The sequence below is a fragment of the Neomonachus schauinslandi genome, chromosome 10 (genome assembly GCF_002201575.2).
Source record: "Neomonachus schauinslandi chromosome 10, ASM220157v2, whole genome shotgun sequence".
NCBI classification, from domain to species: Eukaryota; Metazoa; Chordata; class Mammalia; order Carnivora; family Phocidae; genus Neomonachus; species Neomonachus schauinslandi.
Window position 1 is genome coordinate 48,484,873 of NC_058412.1, and position 26,727 is coordinate 48,511,599.

Here is a 26,727-nt window from a genome sequence, read left to right on the forward strand (position 1 = left end):
TCAGTCCTGGACTTAGTTGGATGGCTGTGGTGCCAGGTTTGGAACAGAACTGGATGCAGGGCCAAAGTCTCCCCAAGTCATTGCTCAGACACTGGAGCTTGTGTCATGACAAGAGTAGGAGAAGCCCATCCTAAAAGGTTATCTGTGTCACTACCTCCATGGTTAGATTTGGAATGGATGGTGGGGGCAACATGATTGCTCATGGCATCCTCTGAGGATGGAGGGGCAATAGTGACTTTGCCTCCAAGTGGGTCTCGGAGTAAACTTAGACCCCCAGTCCCCTGTAGTCCTGGGCTAAGAAACCCATCATCTCTTGGTTGCAAGGTTCCTATTACTGAACTTGATAATCTGTCCTTCCTTGAAGCCCAGATCCAACTTGGGATGAGTGTCCAGTTCTTGAGATTCATTGGACATCTTAGATACTTGCTTTACCCACTTGAAGTAATTTTGCAGAAGGATATAAAGTCAAAGGCATCACCTGATCTATGAAGTAAATGTCAGTGAAAGCACTATGCCCAGTGTCATCCTGGAACCAGATTACACAGTAGAAGCTGGAATCTGTCACTATCTCCTCAACAATGATAGGATATTGTTTCTACTGGTGCTCATACAGAGAGCTCCTATGATATTTTATACTCGAGTTGATAGGCAACCTTCCCCTTTGAAGTTATTTGGAGGTGACCAGTCTAAGTAGGCTGTCCTGAAGTCCAGCCTGTATCTGCTGTTGGAAGCACTGGGCAGAATCTGGTAGGTGTTGACATCCAGCTTCATACAGAGTTCAAGGCTTGTATTTTGACTGTGCTATCTTGGCCCTACTCTCCATGCCTACTAAGTCTCTTGTAATCTCTAGGTTCTTTCTTGCTTTCTTTTTCCTTATAATTTATTTGTTGAAGGAACCATTTCTCAGAGTCTGGATTTAAAATATATCCTCATGGTGTTAATAGGTTCCTCTGCCTTCCACATTTCCTATACATTTTTAGATTTATAGCTGTGATTCTCAAAGTGTGGTCCCCTGACCACCAGCATCAGCACCACCTGGACTTGTAAGATAGGTTAATTCCTACCTCACGAGAGGGGCTGGCCACCTCAGGGGCAGGCCATCAAGGTCACCATCTTGGTGAGGCTTAGCATCCCATTTTTGAAGTCATCCACTGAAGAATAAAGATCAAAACAACTGGGGTAGGGAGGGATAAAATATTGGGTAAGGTAGTGGTTGGCCTCTTGATGGGATGGTATGAAAGTATTTCTAGGGCGCCTGGGTGGCTCAGTTGGTTAAGCAACTGCCTTCAGCTCAGGTCATGATCCCAGGGTCCTGGGATCGAGTCCCGCATCGGGCTCCCTGCTCTGCGGGGAGCCTGCTTCTCCCTCTCCCACTCCCCCTGCTTGTGTTCCCTCTCTCGCTGTGTCTCTCTCTGTCAAATAAATAAAATCTTTAAAAAAAAAAAAAAAAAAAGAAAGTATTTCTAGGTTTTAATCAATGAAAAATTAAAAAATTTTTGCATCATGTCAGAACAAATGGAATGCTGGATTTATGGTTAAAAAGTTAACTTAGTTGATTTAATGTACTTTGAAAACTATATGCCTACTAAGGGTCCAAGTTTCCCTGCCTTTCTTGGAGAAGTGTGGGGACAAGTGTTCTCTCTCCCTCAATGCTTAGGCTATCAAATCTTGGCACTTTCTAGATGACAAGGTAGCTTAGAAATGGCTGACCCTCTCCTGGAGTTTTAGGTCACGTATATACTTGGCAGCCAAGGGCACCTGGTTTAGATGATCCTTGGCTGGACCTTTCACCTGCAGCAATGGCTTGTCAAATGTCCATAGAGAGTTGAAAGCCAGGCCTGTTTTCCCTTCTGATCTTGGTGGAAAGCGTCAGCCCATGACTGGCCATTCTAGAAGACAATCAGAACCTATGCAAACAATTGAGCAAGGACCAATAGGTGAAACTGAACTTTTGTGAACTCATGGAGTAAACACAACTTGCTTACCAAATTGTGAAATCAAACTTTGTTTTCCAAAGTCTCAGATCTCAGTGGACAAATGGAAGATAAATTACGTGAGACCATGTTGATACTCCTTTGTGAAGAGAAAAAAAAAAAGCAAAGGATAGGCTGTATGCATTTGTTAACACTCTTAGAAATGAACGCTGGGGTGCCTGGGTGGCTCAGTCGTTAAGCATCTGCCTTCGGCTCGGATCATGATCCCAGGGTCCTGGGATCGAGCCCCACATCGTGCTCCCTGCTCAGCGGGAGGCCTGCTTCTCCTTCTCCCACTCCCCCTGCTTGTGTTCCTGCTCTTGCTATCTCTCTCTCTGTCAAATAAATAAAATCTTTAAAAAAATGTTAAAAAAAATGAATGCTAAAAGAGAATGGATTTTACTGTATATAAACTTTTAAAAGGGGATTAAAAAAGAGTACTTAGATGAACACAATGATAAAACAAGTAGTTGACCTCAACTTCTTAGAGTTTTCCTACATATTTACACAATGATATAGGAAATTGATTTTTCAGTGGGGGAAAAGAATCCTGTTTTGTACAGTAGGTAGTTGGGCTCCTGTTTTAAATGAAAATATGTTGTCTGAAAAAGAAATCTCCCCATTGATGCTAGGTTAGTGGGGGTCAGAGTGAGGAAGGGTACAGAGACTGGAACTTATCCATTCTGCTCTTGATGGACATTTAGGTTGCTTCCAAGTTTGAGGACCTATAAACCAGGCTGTATAAATATCCTTGTTCACGTGCCCTGGTAAACATGTGCAAAAGTGGAATTGCTTGGTCGTTTGGTATGTGTATTTTCATCCTTATTAAATATTGCCACATGTTTTTGCAGAGTGGCCGTTCTGGTTTACCCCCCAGCACCAGAATGGGTCCCCTTGCCTGGATTCAAGTGTTCTCCCATAGAGAATGGGGGGAAATAAGTCTTGGAAAGAATGAGGAAGCTGGGCAGGGGAAGGCCTTGGGTGCCAATCCAAGGAGCTCAGACTTTATTTGACTGCCCTGGAAAGCCTCTGGTGATTTGGGGGCAGGGAACAAAATGCAAAAACGAGGTTTCGGAGAGTGAGCCTTTAACGCTCTCAATTGGTTTGTGTTGTGGGGAGAATGGGGATGATCATGGGTTTGGCTTAGGCCAGCAGCAGGATTCAAGTTCACAAGAGAGAGATTTGTGGGGAGAAGGTGCACAGGGGGATGCTGAGCAGATGGTGTAGGGCAGAGACCTGGAGTGCTCAGCTCTACCAACGCTAGTCCTTAAATAATCATGTTAGTCTATCGCACACTGCTTGTGGGTGTGTGAAGTACTATAGTCCTTCTGGAGAACCCTGTGGTGGGATTCAGCAAAGATGAAGATGCACGTGCCTAAAGATCCAAATGTCCCCAAATATACCAAAACAAAACAAACAGGCAAACAAAACCACCCCCAAAAGAAGGGACTTCAAGAAGGAAAGAACTGTCAACAATGTCAAATATACCAGAGAGGTCTATCAAGAAAAGCCCTAAAAAGCATGCACAGACTTGGGCTATTAGGCGTCTGATGATGAGCTTTGCCAGAGAAATGTTTGTAACACAGTGGGAGCAAAAATCCAAGCACATGGGCATCTGGATGGCTCAGTTGTTAAGCGTCTGCCTTCGGCTCAGGTCATGATCCCAGGGTCCTGGGATCGAGCCCCACATCGAGCCCCACATCAGGCTCCCCACTCTGCTGGAAGCCTGCTTCTCCTTCTCCCACTCCCCCTGCTTGTGTTCCCTCTCTCGCTGTGTCTCTCTGTCAAATAAATAAATAAAATCTTTAAAAAAAAAAATCCAAGCACAGTGGTTTGAGGGGAGAGCAAGTGGTAGCAAAAGGTAACGGTGTGTGTAACATGCTGTCAGGATGGTTGGCTGAGCACAGACTCAGCACACAGAAACATTTAGGATGTGATAAAAGTAGCATTTCAAACTATTGGATAAAGGATACATAATTTGACAAATGGTGATGTAGCACGGGGTGGGGAGGGGTAATAAAGTTAAATCTTTATCTTACACCATACACTAAATTCAAGTCAGATAACTTCTAGAACTAGATGAAAATATAGGTGTACATAAACTTGGGGATGGTTAAAGTGCTTCTGAGATTGGCAACAAAACTAGAAACCTTAACGGAAAAATATGGATAAATTTGACTTCATTAAAACACACACACATGCACTAAGCCCTTTGGGAAGGAAAAAAATTCCATTAAAATTGAATAACAAATGACAAACATAGAAAAATATTTACAATATATGAAAATTCTTACACATAAATAAGAAAAGAGAAACACACCAATATAAACATAAATACAAATAGCAATTCACAAATAATCCAGTGGTTCAATACCAGCTGAAAAAAATTCAATCTTCATAAGAATCTGAACTCTTACATTTACTTCTCTTTCCTCCCTAAGTTCAACTGAAACTACATTTTTTAATGAAAGAAAGGAAAGAAAAGGGGAAAATTCCAAAGCAGTGTTGGAAAACAAGTATGGTAGTTCTCCCTTACCTAGATACATTCCTAGACCGCCATGGATGCCTGAACCCACAGAAGTACCGAACTCCATAGACTATGTTTTTTCCTATACATGCATACATATGTTAATTTATAAATTAGGCACAATAAGAGATTAACAACAAGTAATAAAATAGAACAATTATAACGATATACTGTAATAAAAGTTATGTGAATGTGCTCTCTCTCTCTCTCAAAATAGCTTATTGTATGGTACTCACTGTTCTGGTAACGCTGTGAGATGAGAAAATGCCCACATGATGAGATGAAGTGAGGAGAATGATGTAGGCGCTGAGACGTATGTAGCCTTAGGCTCCTGCTGACCTGCTAATGAAGGAGGAGCACCTGCTTCTGGACCACAGTTGACTGCAGGTAACTGAAACCATAGAAGGTGAACCTGTGGGGAAGGGGGGACGGCTGTATGGTAGATTCTTTGGGATCTGACATCGAGCTCTTGTCCCTTTGGCAGCAAAGTCCTCCAGCCTCACTCCACTCACGTAGTTCAGGTGGGACGGCCACGTTCCTGCAGAGCCAGCTTCCTAGCTGAGGCTGAATGGCTCAGGCTGGGGCACAGTGAGGGGAAGGGATGCCTCTCACCCCACCACCCGCCCTCAGCTTGGGTTCTATTTTATGGAACAGACACATCATCATCGATTGGAAGACCAAATGTAGCTTTACCATTGGTCAAGATTTAGAAACCTTGTGGTACATTCTTGGATAGGCTCTCTTAAGCTCTGTTGCACCCTCCTAATGGGAGAGATTGGAAAGCCCCAAATCTTATTTCTCAGTGTCCCTTGCTGCTAGAGTTCTGGACGTAAACTGAACTTGCATCACACTTGCAGAGGAACCTGCCTCCTCACATGGAGAGAAGAGGGATCACCTGAGAATTAGGTAGAGTGGGAAAGCCCTGAGGCCCCGAGACACCAGGCATTGTGGCGGTCGGTGGCAGTGGGGGCACGTCAGGCCGTGTGCCCCAGCCTCCACCCTGCTTTGCTCACACACAACAAATGAACGACTGTTCTTCTACAGCAAGGCAGAAAGGCTCTCAAAGTAAATAAGAATGCTTGGAATTATGTTTTTTGTTTTAAGCCAAAAAAAAAAAAAGTAAATAAGAATGTGCACTGGTTGACAGCAAAGGTGTTATTAGAGCTGGACAGAGAACAGGCAAGCACTCCAGTGAACCCCCAGTGGACACAGGACACAAGCAGGAAAGCACTTTGCTGCCAGAGCAGTCCCCTCCCTATTTCCTTTATCAGGAAGGATCCTCAGCCTGCAGACCTGTTCCCTTTGGGCAGCCTGTCCCCTCATCAACCCAGGGTGAACCTCACCCTCTAATTCCCGCATGAAGTGAAAAACAAAAACAAAAACCAAAAGCTAAAATATCTGAACTAAATATCCAAATGATTAAAACAAAATCTGGGTGGGTCGAAACCAAAGGGTCTCCCTGGAATGCTTGGCAGTGATGGCCCAACGGGACTTCCCACCTGTGCTGTGATCCACTCTGAAGCCAATCTTTCCATTCTTGTACCAAGTCCCATTCCACATTCCTTGGAGCTCAGACCCATTTGCTGATAATTATGTCTCTCCCTAGAATGGCCCAGTCCTTTTCCTCCCCAAAACCGCCCTGTACCAGGGAAACTGCCCCCCAGTTTCTGGGGTACACTGAATTCTTCCACCACTTAGGTCTTTGTTTTTATGACTCCTTCCATCCTGCCTGCTGTTCCAAATCCCACCCCTATACCCTTTCCCTTCACGTCCTACTGAAGGTCATTTTCTCCATGAAGTATCTCTATTTCTTCCTTTTCTTTCTTTCTTTCTTTCTTTCTTTCTTTCTTTCTTTCTTTCTTTCTCTCTTTCTTTCTTTCTCTCTTTCTCTCTTTCTCTCTTTCTCTCTTTCTCTCTTTCTCTCTTTCTCTCTCTCTCTCTTTCTTTCTTTCTTTCTTTTTCTTCCTTCCTTCCCCTCCCTTCCTCTTTCTCTCTCTTTCTGAGAGTGCGCATGCGCACATCTTCGTGCGCATGTACGAACACAACGGGGCAGTGCAGCGGGAGAGGGAGAGAGAATCTTAAGCAGGCTCCATGCCCAGTGCAGAGCCTGACGTGGAGCTCGGTGAGCGGCAGGTGCAGGGCCTCCGCAGACTGAGTCTCACGACCCTGAGATCATGACCGGAGCAGAAATCAGGAGTTGGACGCTCAACTGATTCCACACCCAGCTGCCCCTCCATGAAGTATTTCTTTAACACATAGGGCCTAAGCTGTGGCCCAAGACTTTGAAGGTAAGCAATGACCATTTGTGAAATGAGTAAGTCCTCTAAACACGTATGGTTTCTCTTTTACTGAACCCCTCCCTCCCTTTGTGCTGTTTTATGGGGCCTTGCACTCTTCTGCTTGTGTATTTATCTAATTCCCGATTTGCTGGAAACTCCCTGAGGCTGGAGAGTGTGTCTTCTGGGCCAGGCTATCCCCGTCTGCCCCAGACAAGGGATTTCCTAGGTTGCAGTTCTTTCAGAGCTAAAACTGGGCAAGTGTCAGGCAAACCAAGGTGAGTCGGTTATCCTAGTCTTGCTAGTCTTTGATTCCATGGATTATGGAAAGAAAGTAGGATGTAGGGTTAAAGTTATGGCTCAGCCATGGCCTCCAAAACACACTTTTCCACATGTCTGCTGCATGTGTGGCTTTTCCACTGGGGGAAACCCCAGTGAGCTAGGAACAGAGTCAGGACTTTATACAGAAGATAAGTTTCCTATCTGAAAGAAAAAGTAAACCCTGAAATATGGGCCTGAAAACACTCAGTAAATCTACAATAGGACCTGTGTAAGAAAAGGGGTGGAGTTCATTTTTTAATGGAGCTTCCAACCGCTGTTCTTCCTCCTACATCTATGAGTCCATGGGCTAGTATTACACTCTCTGAGTCTCAGTTTCCATATCTGCAAGGTTTCATCTGGGGATGAAAATCCTTGCCTGGCAGGACTGTTGAGAGTTAAATAAGAGAAGCTATGTGTGTCACTGAGCCCAATGCTTGGTGTCCAGAGATGCCTAGACTAGCAGAGATTTCAGCATCCCTCCTACTCTGTGTACCCACAACCCAAAACGTGTGCCCATTCCCCAGCACTTTGTGCCCACACCCAACACTGTGCTCACACCCCAACCTTGTATGCCCACACCCCAACTCTGTGTGCTCACACCCAACACTGTGTGCCCACACATACCAACACCGTGTGCCCACCCCAAGACTGTGCTCACACCCCAACCTTGTATACCCACACCCCAACCCTGTGAGCCCACACCCAACACTGTGTGCTCACACCACAACCCTGTGTGTTCACGCCCCAATTGTGTGTGCCCACACCCAACACTGTGTCTGCCCCCCAACATTGTGTGCCTGCACCCTCTACACTGTGTGCCCACACCCAACACTGTGTGTTCCTTCCCCACTAGCACTTCTTTTCCCCTCACTTCCCACTCACTGTCTCTGCCTTCTCCCTGCCCTCTTCCCACTGATAGTTATCTTTCCTACTTACAAAGCAGTTAAAATGAGGGCAAAAATCAGCACAAAACTTAGAAAAATCACAAAGTACACAACGTTTTTCTTGTAGGGCTTGATTTGTTCAAATGCCTTCTTCATTTATCTTGTCCATATCCTTCTCCGAAGAGTCAGGAATTGGGGCTTGCAGAGCTGGAGGGGCTGTGGGATGTGGAACGTGCTCCTTAATCTCAGGCCTCTGAAGAGAAGAGGCAAAGCAAAGAAGACATCTTTCCCAGGGATTGTCTCTTAAAGGAGCTGATTCTCTGGGGCAGGGGGAATGCCTCAGCTGGCTCCCGCAAGCTAAACCCACAAGTAATAAACCTCCCTAGGACATGCTGATTAGATAAACCAGTAAGAATTGCGGACAACACAGACATTAGATTTAAAAACTTAAAACAAATGTTACTTTTACAGTGTCTGTGACTAGACAAAGACTTTTTGGTTCTAAAATAGTTGGTTGGTGAGGTAATAGAGGAGGGGCTATGTTAATAGCAGAGGTAGAAAAAAAGGAGAGGTGGGTGTGTTCCAACTGCAAGGCCCACCCTAAAGGATTGGATTCAAGGGCGCTGGAGCGACAGGCTATACTGCACGGGGTGAGTAGAGTGGAATTTAAATATATGGAGTTAACAGCTTGGTTGTAGGTTCAGGTTTGGGGATGTGAATGAATGAACCCAATAGTGTAGGCAGGAATCTCCAGCCCACAGAGGGTCAGGTGAGAATTGTGTTGCTTTTTGCTAAAGGCCTGTGCAAGATTTAGAGAGCAAAGATAAGGGACAATCTGTTGTCTAAATTAATTTTTAACTATTTCAACATAGTGAAGGACAAGTAAGATAATGATCAGGTTGTCCTATTGGTGGTGTTGCTATTCTGCATTCCCCTGCCCCCACCTTTGGAGAGGGGAGTATCTATGCATACGTGCATCTGTGCAATGTCAGACATGCACTGAGGGGCTGAGATCTAGATCTAGTTGTATTCTCTGCATGGAGTTCTAACTTCTTAAATCCAGGTTCTTCAGCCATGGAAGTCACGGGGGTTGGTCCTGTGCTTACTTCAGGCTTCTTTCAGTTCGATAAGGGTTATTTCCAGCATCTTCTTGGAGGCTCCTATGAGTCCAGGAAACATGAGACTTATATAAAATCCCCACTTCAATGAAGCTTTCCCACCTGAAGGAGGTGACCTTTACCAAGGACCAGCTTTATGGGCTCTAGGGAATGGGAGGGAGGTGATGCATGAGAAGCCGGGGAGATAGTCCTCATCTCTCTTCCTAGATGTAACAGACCGTAGTTCTTGCAAATCAGGACTTCTGGGGATCAGTTGGCTATCCAAGAAAGGGTCACCCAGCCATTGATGAAATTCTAACTTAGAAATCCGGAGCCCTTAGCTCTGTGGGCTTCTGTCCCCAAGAAAGGGTTTTTTTACTTTCCTGCAATTTGGGACTGAGCTGTGAGCTCATGAGCTGAGGAATGTTCTCAGGAGTACCCTAAAAACCCACCAACTATGCTGTTTCTCCCCCTCCCCTCCCTAGCTTATTTTGGGTTGCCCAGTCTGAGGAGAGCCATCTTTCCCCATCCATTGAAGGTGCTCAGTAACTGGCTTGTCGCTCGACTGAATGCCTGCCCACTCTCCCTTCGGTTCAATTCATCTTCTCAGAGAGGCAGTAATCAAGCACTTAGACTTACTGATGGAGATGCTCAAATAGCTTCTCTTTTACTCCCCTGCTCCGTGACCATCGACGGAGGCCAGGCCAACAAAGGAGATACTTCAGCACAAGTGATGCGGTCACATGAAATAGATAGCAGAGTGTGTTCTCCGACGTTACCGTCCACAAAGCAGAACCAGCTGGCCTTGGGTTTCCTTTTCATAACCTTCATCTGTAGAAAATTTTGCATCTTGAGCTACTTGAGATCTACTTCCCTATCTAAAGAGCTGGGCTCTGTGCTGCTTCAGCTAATTTATTCTCTCAGAAGTACATAATTTGGATCATTTTATATAATCTTGAAGACAGGAGCCCTTTAAGATTCCTTACTCAAAAATGGATTCAGCTTGGTTTGAAGCCTAATGGGGCACTGCAGCGTTCATTCCTGCTATCCTAGGGCATGAGCTGGGTCTGATTGCACCCTCTTCTTGCGTCTTAGCCTGCTTCCCCTTAATTCAGAACAAGAGCGGCTCTAACAGAGAAACAGAACATGATCATCCACACCTACTTCATTTCTATGCCTTTTACCCTAAACCTGGGCAAACTGCAATATCATTTTATATCAGAATTCCTTGAACACAGCCTCTTTTTTCTTTTTTTAAAGATTTATTTATTTATTTATTTATTTGAGAGAGAGAGTTCATGAGCAGGGGGAGGCGCAGAGGGAAATGGGAAGCAGACTCCCTGCTGAGCGGGGAGCCCAACGCAGGGCTTGATCCCAGGCCCCTGAGATCATGACCTGAGCCAAAACCAAGAGTCAGACGCTTAACCAATTGAGCCACCCAGGTGCCCCCCCCCCCCCACGCCCGCCTTTTAAAGTGTATTTCATGAACTCAGTGATCTAGCTAAGGAATTTTCTGGGATGAGTTTCCAACGCACTGCCTGGCTGCTTCTAGCTACCTAGCCAGTTTTTACCATGGTACACATGTACACTAGTAATATCATCAGCGACACTGTCCCCATGCACTGAATCATATAACCCTATGGCTTACTGTGTACGTGCAAGGTACTTTGCTGGGCTTTGGTGGCAGTATGGGGATAAATGGCACATGGGCCCCGCCCTCAGAGAGCTTACAATCTAGTGGGAGGTGCAAGATATATGCATGTTAAGTAATGGTTGAAGATAGTATTGTGTAAGTGTTCCATTAAATAAGCGTGAATCATGGGGTAAAATCAGAAAGCAGCCTGATTTTTTTTACCTGTGATTGCTCTTTTAAATTTATTCTGTGTGGCTGAATCTTGCTCTGCCCCTGGATGAAATTTAGACAAGTCACACGATTGTTCTGGTCACCGTTGGTCTCAGGCTCATCTCAGAAATGATAATGTTGATCCCAATGATAATCCAAACCTCAATCTCAATTTAAAATTGGGGCCTCTTCCCATCCCAACCTGGTGTTGCTGAAGAAGAGAGGCCTATGGTGGTTGGCGGTCTGGATGGAAAGTCCTGCCTTCTACTCTTCTTTACTTATTTAGCTCCCAGGGGTCTGCGAACGCTTCAGGGTTGTTGCCTGGCGAGGGAGAAGAGGTGGGAGGAGTAGAAAAATTCTCTCTACACATCTGGTCTCCAGCCTCACCAGGGTCCTCAGTGGGGACATGGCAATTCTTTTACACATCCCTGGGCTGACCCCTTGAAGGTCAACCTTTCCACTACCCTCAAAATCCACCCCAAAGGCACACACTCCCACCCCTCACCTCTTTCCTCATGGAGAAAGTCTGTGTGGTCAGGTGGGATTTTTCTCTGCTTCTGCCCCTGCCCATCATCTCTTTCCTTCCTTTTTCTTCCCTGTCTTGGATGAAGTTGCTTGTCCTCCTTCCTTGGTCCTGCTTCAGCCTTTCACCTCTGCCCTGTATCAGGAATCCTCCAGAAGCCAGTCAGCACAGTAGGTTCACCTGGCATGGAGAATGCCAGGGTTTGGAGACCAAGGGTCCTTTTTTAGGGCTTATTCTTTGTTGTGTCTCATACATTATAGCTCTTTGTAATCAGTCTCTACATCTAACATAACTCCAATCAAAGTAAAAAAATGACTATTTTAAAAAAGTGTTTACAATGATATACTATCTTATTTAAAATTAAATTTAAATTATTTACTTTTTTGTGGTAAAATAAATATAACAAAATTTACCATTTTAACTATTTTTGAGAGTACAAATTTAATAGCATTAAATACATTCACACTACTGTACAACCATCACCACTATCCGTATCCAGAACTTTTTCATCTTCCCCAACTGAAACTCTGTATCCATTAAACAGTGACTCCCATTGCCCCTTCCCCCAGCCCCAGATCCACTATTCTGTCTTCTGTCTCTATGAATTTGGCTATTCTAGGTACTTCATATAAGTGGAATCATACAGTATTTGTCTTTTTTGGGTCTGGCTTATTTCACTTAGCATAGTATCCTCACGTTTCAGCCATGTTGTAGCATGTGTTAGAATTTCCTTCCTTTCATTAAAAAAATTTTTTTTAAGATTTTATTTTTACATAATCTGTACACCCAATGTGGGGCTTGAACTTACAACCCCAAGCTCAAGAGTCACATACTCTACCAGCTGAGCCAGCCAGGCACCCCTCCTCCCTTTTAAAGTCTGAGTAATATTGAATTGCATGGATATGCCACATTTTGTTTATCCATTCATCTATAGATGAACATTTGGGTTGTTTCCACCTTTTGCCTGTTGTAAGTAACGAACATTGGTGTACAATATGAGTACCTGTTTGAGCCCCTGCTTTTTAACCCTTTGGGGTATATATCCAAAAGTAGAATTTATTTGATTTGAATAGCAAATACATCCCTATGTGGACAATATAAAAGGGACAAGAGGTTATACCAGTGGCCCCTGAGCACCTGCCTCCCAGTTCCGCTCCCAGGAACCTTCAGTGAAACCAGGTTCTTGTGACTCCTTCCATGGAGAGACTATGCTCCTATAGACGCACCTGCCCCCCGCCCCAATGGTGGCAAACCATAAGCACTCTTCTACACTTTGCTTTTGTCCCTCCACTTAATATTTCTAAAGATCATTTCATAGCACTGTTTAAAGAGTATTCACTCTATTTAAAAGCTTCATGGTTTTCCGGTGTACAGACAAAACTTTTTTTATCAGTCCCCAATAGATGGACATTCAGGTTGTTTCCAGTGCTTTGCTGCCACAAACAGTGCTGTAATAATAACAGCCAGAATTTACTGAGCATTTACTGTGTGTCATCTTTAAAATTCCTTCCATGTAGGGGCACCTGGGTGGCTCAGTTGTTGAGCATCTGCCTTCGGCTCAGGTCATGATCCCAGGGTCCTGGGATCGAGCCCCACATCAGGCTCCCTGCTCCGCGGGAAGCCTGCTTCTCCCTCTCCCACTCCACCTGCTGTGTTCCCTCTCTCGCCATGTCTCTCTGTCAAATAAATAAATAAAATCTTAAAAAATAAATAAATAAAATTCTTTCCATATATTATATCATTTAATTCCCATGATAATCTTCTGGCATAAAAATACAGGGAGGTTGGGTAACTGCCCCAAACCACACATAGGTGGGAGTATATCCGTAAGATAAATTTCTAGACAAAGAGTTGCTGCTACCCAAAGGTATGTGCATTTTAAAGTTTTATAAATATTGCCAAAGTGGCCCTGTAGAGTCTGTGCCCAACTGCAGGGTCACTGGCCACTGTGTGGAAGAGGACCCATTTCCTTCCACTGTTGGTGTTGTGAAGCTTTTTGATATTTGCTGATTTTCACTGTGGCTCTAATTTGCTGCTGCTTCTTTTTTCTTAAGATTTCATTTATTTATTTGAGAAAGAGAGAGAGAAAGAGAGAGAGCATGAGTTGGGGGAGGGGCAGAGGGACAAGTAGACTCCCACTGAGCAGGGAGCATGACTCTCAGATTCCAGGATCCTGAGATCAGGACATGAGCCAAAGGCAGATACTTAACCGCTTAACCGACTGAGCTAGCCAGCCCCCACCCCCCATTTTTTTTAATGAGGTCAAACATCTTTTCAAATGTTTAAAGGCCACTTGTTTTACTGATGGCATTCTTAAAAACTTGACAAAATGATTCCACAGTTTATCTAGAGAATATGGACAAGGTAGCCTGGTTCCTTAAAATTTCCATATTGCTTCTGTATTTTTCCGAATAGGTAAAATTATTCAAAATTTAGTAGGATTCAAAATTTAGTAGGAGTAAAAGGGTATAGAGTAGACATCCCCCCTTTCCAAGTCTCTCTTTAGCTTCCCAGACCCTAACCCCAAACGCAATCTGGGTTCCATTTCTTGCCTGCTCCATGGGCATAACCTCGGCCATGCTGTTGTTGAAACACCCTGAGCTGTTTCATGCGTGAAAGATTAAGTTCAAACATCCCATTCTAACCCCACCAGTGTCCTCTTAACTCCACACAGCACCTGACCTTCAACCTTAACTAAGGCTCCTCTCATGAGACACCACCTGCCCCTTCCTTTCCCATTCAAGTGCGATTCTCAGGCCCTCCTGAGGCTTCACTTCATTGCTCTGCTGGCCTCCAGCCGCCCCTGCCTGGAAATTCTTACCTTCTGTTTCATAGAGTCTAGCTAAGAGTTGCTCACCCACAGGATTGCTGAATTTTAAAATTTTAACAGAGTAACAACGTAACTTATTGCCCAAACTGGAAGGCTTTTGAGAATGAAAGGGGGCACTACTAACAACGAAGCCAAGACAAGTGGGCAGATGGTGACTGTCCAAGGCAAACTGGGATGCAAGTTCAACCCCAGTCTTAAGGACAATCACATTTAATTTCAGGGTAGAGATGAATGTGCTGAGTCCAGTAAATAAATACATTGCTGCCTTTGTCCACTGCCCAAGCTTCTCCTCTAAATGGAAAATTTTTTAATAGCACATTTCTCCAACACTATTTTCTTTAAAAATCTATCCTTTGGAATCTCAGTTTCAGCCTCTAACCTGAAGTGTATAAGAAGCATTAGTTTATTTTCTAACACTCTCCATCTGTATTTTGAGCCCCCATTTAAAAACAATGCTGTCTTTTTAAAGCCCTGTCCATTCCAGTTTCCAATCCGGGGTCGGAGTGGGGTGGGGTGCTGGACTCTTAGGGACCTACAAAGGCTCCTACCCTTGACATCATCTGTCCTGTCCATCGGTTCTTGTTTGTTGGCACCTAGAGGTCCCTGTGGAGCACCGAGTCTCTCCCCAAGTCTTTGTGCCACCTTGGGTGAGGGGGATGGGACAGCCTTGATCATCATAACCATCTTTCCCATACTTCAGTCTAGGTTTGGTCAGGAGTCTTTTCTATTGTCCTGAGGGAAGAGGCTCCTTTTGTCTCTTTTTTCTGCTTTCACATGCCCAGCCTGAGGCAAAGCATGGAATGGTCTGTTTAATGGGGGGTAGGAAACGAAGTAAAGAAAATAGCAGACTGGCTATTCATTCATTCATTCATTCATTCATTCATTCATTCATTCATTCATCAATAGCAGGCACTGGCTAATCATTCAGAACATTATTTTGCAAGGCATATATAAATGCCTTTAAGGTGTGCTTCCTGTTTTAACTATTATGATATTATAATTTTCTGTATCTTTTAGGAAAGCCTCCCTAACCCCATCATCCAGGCTAGTTCAGCCATTTGCCAGCTGTATGAACTCAGGCAAGTTATTTTATCCTCTCAGAGCTTTAATTTCCTTATCTATAAATGCAGATAGCAGTAGTTCATATTAATTAAGTGCTTGGCACTTACCAGGCACTATTCCAAATTATCTCATTTAATCCTGAGCAGAAACTCATGAGATACATACTATTATTCCCATTTTACAGATGAGAAAACCAAGTCTCAGGGTTATAAGTATCCTGCCCAAAGTCATGTGACCTCCTGCTCTTAACCACTACCCAGCCCTTTCCTTCATAAATGATAATGATCACATAGGGTTGCTGTAGGATTAACTGAGGTAATTTTGTAAAGCTCTTAGCACAGGTCCTAGCACATAATAAAAGCTCCATAAATTCTAAGCTAATATCTTAACCATCATTTTTTGTCATGTTTAAAATGTGTATAAATTTATGAATATTTAACATAAATGCCCTATTCGATTTTCCCACTCAGGAATATGATACCTTATTTTGTCCTTCTTAGCAAAATTTTCTCATACATTCTCATATAAAATATGCATTTCTAGGCAAGGTTATTTCTAGATGTTTTAGGATTTTTGTCACTATTGAAAATGAAAATTTCCCCCCATTATATCTTTTCATCAGACAGTGTGTGTGTGTTTCCAGATTCTTGTTAATGAATCACCATCCAGAAGCCCCCAGAGGAGTGGCTTTCCCTCTCATTTTAGGCTGACAACATGAAGATCCCTTGACCCACATGGTGACACAGAGTCCAATAGGGAATGAGGCACAGGGTGAGGAATGGCTTTCCAGGGTGGCTCAGGTTGGCTGACAGATCACTGTCGCCAGACTCAGGAAGTACAGCCAGGGGGAAGGGAGAAGTGGGTTTGCTCTGGGTCCCTCCTGGAGCCCGTCTAAGGGATGGATTCCCAAGCACCTGCAGTTCCTCTGTGGCCTCAGTGATTCCTAATTGAGTTTGTCAAATGATGGCCCCAGTGGCAGCTTTGGCAAGGGCCAAGCTTCCCACCATGGGACTGTGGCTTGCTTAAAGAAAGGGATGGCTCATTTTTCTTTGGGAAATATGTCATCCACGGAGTCCTTAACATTCTCCTTTGCCAGCCTCCACCCAGGGCCTTCAGAGGGCAGCAGAGAGCAGAGGCAGAGGAGAAAAAAAGGTCCCAGTTCCGGGCCTGCAGAGGGATTTTTGGTTCCCAGAGAAGTAACAATAACTGCTCCATTCCTGCAGACTGCCAGGAATACCACTCCCCACATCCTCAGAATAGGCAGGGCGTGAACTTCCCGGGTGTAGAATAATTATAATATTACTAGCTGATCCATTTTTCAGTTGAGGAAATTGAAGAAAAAAATAGATAGGTGACTTGCTCAACATCCCATAGTTTGTGGAGCCAGGATTCGAACCAACCATTTATAAGCCTCTATTATAGGTGTCAGGAATACCTCAGTGAACAAGACAAAGTCCCTGCCATATCAGAGGAAGAGAAAGTAATGAATGAACAAACAAACACAAAATGTGGTTTTGGATAGAAATGCCATATAGACCAATAAGGCAGAGTTAAAGACTAGAGAGGGGCATTTTAGATAGGCTGGTCAGGGAGGACCTTCTTGGGTAGATGGCATTTGACCAGAAAGCTGAGTACATGAGAGTACATGAGAGAGCTGAAGGTTGGGGAGGCAGTAAGTGCAAAGGTCCTGAGGTGGGAATGAGCTTGGGATGTTGGAGGAACAGCAGGACGTGCAGTGTGGTTGGTGCAGAGTGAGCCAAGGTCTGTGCTGTTTGCTGGCCACAGGCCACAGCAGTGACTGGGGGTAGATGGAGATGGAGGAGGAGAGAACCCATCCACTGCATAACCTGAGCCTGGCCTCCTCAGGCTTCTCAGCTTCCCTTTAAGATATCTCTCAGCTTTTCTTGCCTTCCTGTACAGTCTTGACATGCCACATATGTTCCCTCCTCAACCCTGGATACAGTTCAAAAGCAGCTAAAGTGGACAAGAATCTGGGGCAACCAGTCTTGTACCACCTGCTAAAGCTTGGTACAAACAATCTGAGAGCCAAAAATCGCATATATTGGCATGAGGCTTGCCCAGCTTGTGGAAGACCTCTTGTGGGCAAAAGTTCTATGTAAGCTTGATGGGGCCCCAAATGAATCCTTATTCTCACCAACACAGGGGTAGGAAGCTCATTTTTCTTTCATGAGACTTCACCCCCTATGCCAGGACCCAATGTCAAACCTGCCTAAGCCCTGCCATCTGTTAAACCCAGGTCGGGTTCAGGTGGCATTGAACTGAAGATGGAAAGGTATCTGTCCCTGTTGGTAACCACCTCTGTGTGCCAGGTCTCCAAAGGAAATGGAGGCCCAGAGATCAAAAGCTGCAAATTACTAAGAATCTTTGCCCTTCCTCCCTCCTTGTAGCATCCTGGTGACTGAGGTGGGCCCATGTGGAGTACTCTTTTGGACTAGGTTAGAGGCATTTTGGTTTCTAGAACCAGAGGGGTCTGAGCAGTCTAATCCAGGATTCTCGACCTTGGCACTATTGACAGTCTGGGCCAGCTGATTCTTTGTTGTGGGGGTGTCTTGTGCATTGTAGGATGTTAGCAGCATCTCTGGCCTCTACCCACTAGAGGCCAGTAGGACTCTCATCCCAGTGTTAACAACCAGAAATGTGTCTAGTCATTGCCAAATGTGCCCTGGAGGGGGGGAGGGGGAGAGGGAACACTTCTGACTAAGAACCCACTGGGTCCAGTCTCTTCCCTTGCTCCCAAGCCAATGCATGGGTCTCAGCCATTACTGCTCTGGTGGTGAGGAAGGACTGAAAGCCGTCAAGCATTTGTCCCAGTGCTTAATGCCCGCTGGACAAACCAGTCTCCTTAGCAGTAATGTGAACGGGGCCAGAGGTGAGGGAGAGGAGAGAAATGGGATGGCCAGCTCTCCCTTCAACATTTTTCAGTCACAAAACTAAACCACGGGAAAGGACAGGGGTAGAGCTGGCCATAGGTACCATTGGACGAGGTCTGTCTTTCTCCATCTGTCTCTTAGTCACACACACACACACACACACACTCTTCTACCACTCTCTGTCTTGGTTCTTTTCTCTCCCCCTGAATACAGGCTTTCTCCAGAGACAAAAGAGAGCTCAGTACGGGAGGAGACGGGTAGCAGTGGGGCTGATTTAGACCAAAAGATTGGCAGGGCAGGAACAAGAGGTTGTGGGTATCAATGAAGGAAGAGTGAAGTAATTCATCATGGGGTCCAGACCAGAATGGGGGTAAAGAAGCCATGCAGGGCTGGTGGAGGGGGAGAAGAGGAAGATGTCTGGAGACTAGGGGTCTTCATCGGGTTGAAAAGCAGGAAAGAAGAGAGGCAGAGATTAGGAAGTTGTCCACTAAGAGTCTCAACCTCCCTCCCAGCTTCACAAATATTTGTTCTACTCCAGAGACATAGACTCATAGAATCACAGGATGTTAAACCTTGAAGGAAATTTAGAGACCGTTTCGTCCAATCAACTCAGTGCAGCCTCTTTCATTAATTCATCAGCATTGGTATTGAGGAGGATACTTGTTTACAATCTTTCCCTCTATGCTTGGAATCAAATGAGAAATAGTAAGATACAGAAGTCCCATAGGTAGAAGTCAAAATAGCTTTGTAACAGGTAAAGCTGATTGGAGAATTTGGCTTAGAATATACAACCACAATCAGGCTTCTTAATTTTTTCTGCCAGAACTAGGCTTGTCTACCCAACACTGGAGGACTCCCTACCTGCAGGGTGAGAACCTACCCTGGAAGTTTGATGTGAAGAGAGGAGCCCAGCTGGGACTTTCTCTGAAGCAGGCAGTTCTCAGACAGATCTGAGCCGTGGCACATGCCCATTTTATTTTCCCAAATGTGCCAATCGCTTGAGTCACTCATCCTCTTCTAGGTGAGAGTGAGTGAGGAGGTAGAAAGGTAAGTGAAAAGTACTCTTTTTGAGACTTTAGAAAGGACAGAAGCTACCACTTTACAGGGAAGGGTAAAGGGCTTAGAGGGAGAGGGAAGAGTTTCCCCTAACAAGATACCATTTAAGTGCAAACTCTACTTCAAGAAAACTGGAGTCCAGAGAGGTGAAGTGATTATCTTAAGACTGCACAGCTCTGGGGACAGAATGAGGTTCTTCAGACTTCTAACGCCATGGCTTTACCATTTCACACTTGTAATCCCAGCAGGTCAGCTTCATCAAGGGTCATCAGCCTGAGTCAGTAACAAGAATCTCCTATTCTGTCATTCAGGGGATCTTCTTGTCCCTTCCCCCATCACCACGACTGCCTCCACCACCTCCATCTGCCCCTCATCGCCTCCATCCTTACCTCCAGCACCTCCACTGGTGCCTCTCCGACGTCCATGTGTGCCCAGCTACCATACTGCCACCGCTACCATTCCCCCTACCACTTCTCCCTCTACCATTTCCACCGTCATTACTACTATCCCCTTTTTTGGTTAGCAGGCAACCGGCACAGACCATTTGGGTGAAGAAGGGGCTGTGAACTAGAAGGCTACTCACATGGCTCTGGTCCTGAGAAGTCTTCAGGGCCTTTGAGATCAAATATCTCTCCAGCTCCTGATGTCCTCTAATCCCTCCAAAAAGATCATCTTGGAGGGTTTTAAGAAGACTGTGATAGAGATACATAAACATAGGTACACATGTTTATATAAATTCCTTTTTTAAAAAGATTCATTTATTTACTTTCTAGAGAGAGTGTGCATGAGCGAGGTGGGGGAGGGCAGGGGAGGGAGAGGGACGAGTAGACTCCACGCTAAATGCAGAGCCCCACGTGGGGCTCAGTCCCAGGACCCTGAGATCACGCCCTGAGCTGAAATCAAGAGTCAGACACTCAACTGACTGAGCCACCCAGGAGCCCCCATATAAACTCTTTGACCACAAGTACAAACTGCCACAATTTCTAAGCCATGGCCTAATCTTACAGCTGCAGATTTAGGCACCTGAGAAGTGATAAGATTCATTACTGGCATCTCAGCCGTCCTCAAAGCTCTAACCACCTAAGGGTTGAAGATATTCAAGTGAGCTGTACTTTGGGGTGCCAGCCAGCTGGGGTCCCCCAGTACACAATACCAAACCCAGGCCTCTGCAGGCTCCTGGAAATGCTGCCACCCATCTGTAAAATGGGTGACCCTGGGGTAGGGGATGGAGCTGGATCATCCGTAAGGTCTCTTCCAGCTCTAACATCCCTCCAAGACAGAATCCAAAAAGGACTTAAGATAGAAATCGTGTAGGGAGATAAACAAGCATTTAAAAACCAAGGCTGAAATGCAACACTGCAATAAGAAGATCAATAAGAAGTTAAAATCCAAGAAGAAATTTAGAGCAAAGTTGTCCGCCTGTAATTATGGCCAGCTCTGCTCAGACCCTGCTCTACCCTGGTCTGTCAGCAGAGCAGGCGTCAGTCCCTTGCCCCGCAGGAGTGTCCCTTCCCCCACCCTGGTCACATGGCTGGCCGCCACTGAGCCCCACAAGTCAATCTCCAATGCCCCAAATACTGTTCAGCCTGGAAATTACAGAGCGTCCTTCTTGCCACCTAACAGCACCAGAGCAAGTGATTCTGGCCTTCCTGAGATTTGGATCCTGGTTTCCAGTGCTAAGAGCGTGAAGGTAAGTTTGCGGCTTGGAGTTTCAGAGGTAGTAGATAAAACTATACAGATAAGGAAAAATGTGCTTGACAGTGCGAACACAGAATATTTGAGAGTGAGCTTCATGCACACTGAGAAGGAGAATACCATGAAAGCTGAATAAATCCTCCAAATGAGCATTTGCCTTTTCTTTAAAAAAATTATACACTATTAGTCACCCTGGTGTCTTGAGTTCACTGGTTTGGGGCATAAAACCTCATGCCAGATTAACCGAGATGACATGAAATGCACTCTCTCTGACACCCTGGCAAGTTAGTTCATTTTTGTTCTCATCTGATCGAACTGAGAATCTTTTTCTCCTAGGCAATGCAAATTTCTGTTGCCTTTGCCAAATTTACAAGACTGGCTGAAATTTTTATGAGACTTGCTTCTTCCCCAGAAAACTATGGGAAAATAGATTCCATCTGTTGATACAACATCTCAGGATAGAAACTAAGTAATGGCTAACCTCCTTTCATTACACATTTCTGTTGTTAGGTTTGGATACTACACCTGGTTTTGTTACTGGTGGTTTGCTAGGGGATATTTTGTTTGCTTGTTTTCTCTTTCTCTTCTGGAGCATGCATGGGTGAGGTGCGCAGGGCCCAGAGGCAATGAACAAGCTCTCGGTTGGGAGGGTGGCCTTTCTCTAGTTTCTAAGCTTAGTCTTTTTTTTTTTTTTTTAAGATTTTATTTATTTATTTGAGCGCGAGAATGAGAGAGAGAGAGCATGAGAGGGGGGAGGGTCAGAGGGAGAAGCAGACTCCCCGCCGAGCAGGGAGCCCGATGCGGGACTCGATCCTGGGACTCCAGGATCATGACCTGAGCCGAAGGCAGTCGCTTAACCAACTGAGCCACCCAGGCGCCCCATAAGCTTAGTCTTTAAAGCCCAGCATGACCCCATGTCATTTTTGTCAATTCAGTTCACAAAATCATCCCAGATGAGCTCTCCAGGAGGTCCTTTTTTGAAATACTTTGAGCTGTCAGAGGAGTTCACTGGATACTATATTGGGCTGGTCCCTGTTCTTAGATATAATGTCAAATGGCTTAAAAGATGGGATGGGAGGAAAAGCTCCTAAAAGGCTGACCAATGCATGTGGCATAACCTTTTTTCTCATTAGTTTTTTCCCCAGACATATGGGTGTCTAATCTTAAGGATTTATTAACCATATTTTGCCCTTCTTCCCTTATAAACTATTTTGTTCTATTTGTTTCCAGTGTCTAGAGCGAATATCTGGAACAAAGTGGATTTGTTGGACTGAACTGATGTGCCTCTGTGGCCAGGGGGCTCGGGGAGGGGGCAGTGTTAAATGGCCCATGATTCAATGACGAGGGTTTTGATAGTCAAAATGCGCTGTATGCCCATCAGGTTGGCTGTATCACCACCACCTTGCTGTAGTGGACACGAAGGCTGCTTGGGCAGGGACCCTGTGTGTCTGTTCCCTGGTGTGGCACTCTGGTGCTTAGTCTTACAGGCTTAGGGCACTGATTTTGTCAGTAGGGTTTGCACACTCTCAGGGATCCACAATGGGATTCCAGGCTGGTGGCAGGGGTAGTAAAGTGGAATGGGTCCCTGGTGACTCAGGACAGAAGAGCATTTGGTCTGACCCCTCACTGTAAAGCCATGCTTACCCCCAGGGTCTAAAGATGGATGGGAGAATAATGATGAGGGAGTGGAGCAGTGGAAGGGCTGGTGTAGGAAAAACTGCTGTACCAGTTCTTTCATTTGCTACATGCCAGGGGCTGCTGTGTTGCTAACAAATTCCTCTGGCAACATATTGTAGTGGATGGTGGTACCGGGTTAATATTCTTGGGATGCAAATAACTCCAACCAACTGAAGCTAGCTGAAGAGAAAAGAAGAGTTTATTGTAAGGCCTTTGGGAGGTCTTGGAGATGGGAATTCAGCTAGACCTCAGGAAGGGCCTAGAACTCAGAAGTCGATGGCTTCTTCCAGGCCTCTCTTTCTCTTATGTCTTCACTTCTTTCTTTCGTCTTCTACCCCCCTCCTCCCTTCATTTTCCCCTGCCCTTTCACTTTCCCTGCCTTCCTTCCTTGGGTTGGAGAATCAGAGAGAATCCAATTTCAATCTTAGCTCTGCCTGTGACACAGGAAAAATTTCTTAATTCTGTGAAACTTCATTTTCTTATCTGTAAAATGGGGGTGAAAATTATGCATCTCACTGAATTTTAATTAGGATTAAATGAGATTATGAAGGCAAGATATCTGACATTCAATTAATACACATTATACAAAATGGTGGAGATAGAAATTCTGTTTCAAGAGGTAGGTCACTTTTGCAAATTTTTGTGATGAGCCATGCAGCTGCTGATTAGAGTAGTTGATCTAAACACTGCATATGGTCAGCACTCTGCTTGAGCTGTTTCAAATGAATGGTTTCTGTTGAAGATGATCTGGGGCAGCCTGGGTTCTTCTCCTACTTCTGCAACCTCCTGGAAGGGAGCTTCTCTTAAATTGTGAGGAGGTAGGACCCAGGACAGAGGAGGTGGGGAAAGGATGTTCTGAACTAGTGCAGAACTGGGAGGTATGCATCTACCTGAATAGGAATTACATTACATCTCCGTGCTTCTATAGTTCCATAATGTTTTCATCTGTTTACATCTCTTTGTCATTTTGCGTTCACTTGTGTTTGGTTTCCAATCTGAAAGTCCATAGTACTTCAAATATGAAAGAATACATTTTTAAAACATGCTGGAAAATTCTGTTTCATTTGTAGTAGTCAGGTCAGTTCAGAATTAACTGACTCAGGGAGTTACAGTGTTACCAGTACTCTGTTTCTCTACTTTTCTTGGATGCTTCGCTCCCTGTGGCAAGCAACATAGTAGCACCCACCCATATCCGCTTCACAATGCCAGAGCCAGAGCCAGAGCAGGCAGTTTTTGGATGGATCAAGCAGAGATGTCCTAGAAAGAATTCTGATTGGCCCAGCTTTGGGCATGGAGTCAGGGCGGAACCAGTCTCTGTGATGGGGGAATGGGAGTGTTTGGTTGGCCAGGCTGAGTCACATGGCCTTTCCTGGTTGGGGAGAGATGGCCTGAGCTCCACCTGAAAGATTTGGGGGTGGTTCTATATGGGAAAAGAGGATCTGTTCCTCAGCTTCTCTTTGCTCATGCTATGAGGGTCGAGGAAGATACCAGCTCTCAAAAAAATCACCAACCAACTGGGGCTACCAGTGCATCCTCACTAAGCTTACTGGTTCACAATGCCCTGTTTGAAATTCAAGCAAAGATGTGATATTGTTGTGTATGTGAAGCTCATGTGAAGTAAACTCCATGTATGGTAGTTCAGTTTAGTAGAAAATATAAATAGGAGTTATTTCCTTAAAACAGCGGTTCTCAATGTGTGGTCCCTGGATCAGCAGCTTCAGCATCAAGTGGAAACTTGTTGGAAATGCAAACTTTCAGTCCCAGATCCATAGAATCGGTAACTCTGGAGTGGAGCCCAGAAATCTAGGTTTTAGCCAGCCCTCCAGATGACTCTGACACATGCTTATGTTTGAGAACTCCTGTGAACCACTTTCTTAAAGGTTCTTAGTTTTGTAGTTCTCCTGAATATGTAAAAATGATTCACTTTGAACAAATGGGTTTAACCATAAATTTTCAGGGGGATACAATTACTGCATGAAGTGGGAGTATACATGTCATGTTAAATTATTTGCCTTAAAATGTGTAAAGTAAAAATACTATATAACCATAATTAAAAATCAAGTAACACCTGTAAGAGCTTATAATAACAAACAAGAAAACTCCATTCCAGCTTTCTCCCAAAGACGATCACCTGGAATTTGTTTAGCTTTTTCTGTTGGCTACCTACACCCCTCTAATAATATATACATATTATTTATATATATGTATCTCCTGCTATTTATCAGAGTTGGATATTAGCCACCTACAGGTAAATAATTATCTTATACCACACCCATCTCTTCTTCATTCTCCCAATGTAGATACATCATCGTTTTTAGTTAATTCAAAAATCAATGTTTATACTCTTACGACTGTGTACCATAATCACATTTTATTTCTTGCAATTTTATTTTTTCCTGGTATTTCTAATTGCCTTGCTTTGCATTTTCTGTCTTTGTCACTGTCTTAAATTGTTCCAGATTCTCAAGAAGTGTATCAGATCTCTGGCATTTCATCTTTTCCTTGGATGGCTCCTTCTGAAACCTCATTTTTAGCTCTTCTGAGGAGGGACCAGGGCTGTGGTGCAGCTCCTGTCTAGGGACCTCCCTTCATTATTCTTCATCTTGCAGCCCTCTCCTGGATCCTATTGTCTTCCCCTTCTTGGTTCATTGTGGTAACATACTTAAATAACTTTGTAGGAAGTTGTAAGAGAGAAGTAAAATGATTTCTTGCATGTCTGAAGATGTCTTCTACCCTCTCTCTTGCCTGGTGGTTTGGCTGAATAGAGAATGCTAGGCTGGAAATCATTCTCCCTCAGAATTTTGGATGCATTGCTCCATCATCTTCTGTTCAAGTTGCTGATGAGAAATCAGATAGTCTGATTTTTATTCATCTGTAGGTGACCTGTACCTGTTTCTTTCACTCTAGACATTTTTAGGATTTCTTTTTTTATTCATTTATTTAGTGTTCGAAAATTTCACAATGACATAGCAAAGTGTGAGGATTTTCCCCACCAGTCATTCTTTGTGCAGGATACTCACTTGGCCAATTTTATTTGAGACTGTTATGTCATAGTGGTGGGGAGTTCTCTTATTTCTTTAAAAAAACTCATTTAAAAAATTTTAATATTAAATATTTCAAACTTGTAAATGTATATCACTGTCCAGAATTAACAGATGTTAACATTTTATCATATTTGCTTCATTTCCATCTATATCTATCCAAAACATCAAAGATAAAGTTAAAACATCAGCATTATACCTTACCTTTCCCTAGAAGTAACCTGAAGTTAGTGTGTCTCATTCCTCTGGGTGATTTTCTGCTGTTGCTTATAAATGTAGCAATAAACAATAAAATTTAAAACAATGTTTTTTAAAGTTTTATATAAATAATGTCATTTTGTTTATATATCTTTATAACTTGCTTTTTTTACTTCCTATGTTTTTGAGATTTATACATGTTAATACACAGAAATCTCGTTCATTCATTTGAACTCCCCATAGTATTCCATTATGTATCAGTTAGGAAGGTCTTTATTTTTTAATTTTTATTATTATTATTCTTTAAGTAGGCTCCATGCCCAGTGTGGAGCCTAACACAGGGCTTGAATTCACAACCCCAAGATCAAGACCTGAGCTGAGATCAAGAGTTGGATGCTTAACTGACTGAGCCACCCAGGCACCCCTGGGAAGGTCTTTAGCTAAAAGTAACATAAAACTTGGCTAGCAATTTAAATATACAAAGTAGATTTCTTTTCGTGTAACAGGAAGCCCAGAGATAAGCAGTCTGGAGCTCAGTGACATTATCAGGAACCAAGATTTGTTCTAGCGTTTTGCTTTGTCCTCAGCCTGAGCCTTTGCTCTTCATACCTGTCACATTATTGTTGCAAGAGGACTGCTTCATCTAGGAGTTTCATGTCCAAGGTCTGTGCAGGCAAATAGGGAGTGATTGGCCAAATGTGCATTCCAGAGGGGTCTGTCACTTTTTGTTAGGGAAATAAAAGCTTTCCTGGAAGTCTACCTAATGGACTTCCATTTAAATCTCACTGGCTTGATAGGGGTACATGACTACTCCTAAGATCGGTTACTGGTCA

General features: G+C 44.2%; 1 pseudogene; it reads right to left on the minus strand.

The window, feature by feature from the left end:
* On the minus strand, positions 1 to 12,151 carry LOC110588734 (annotated as a pseudogene).
* Positions 12,152 to 26,727: the final 14,576 nt, after the last annotated feature.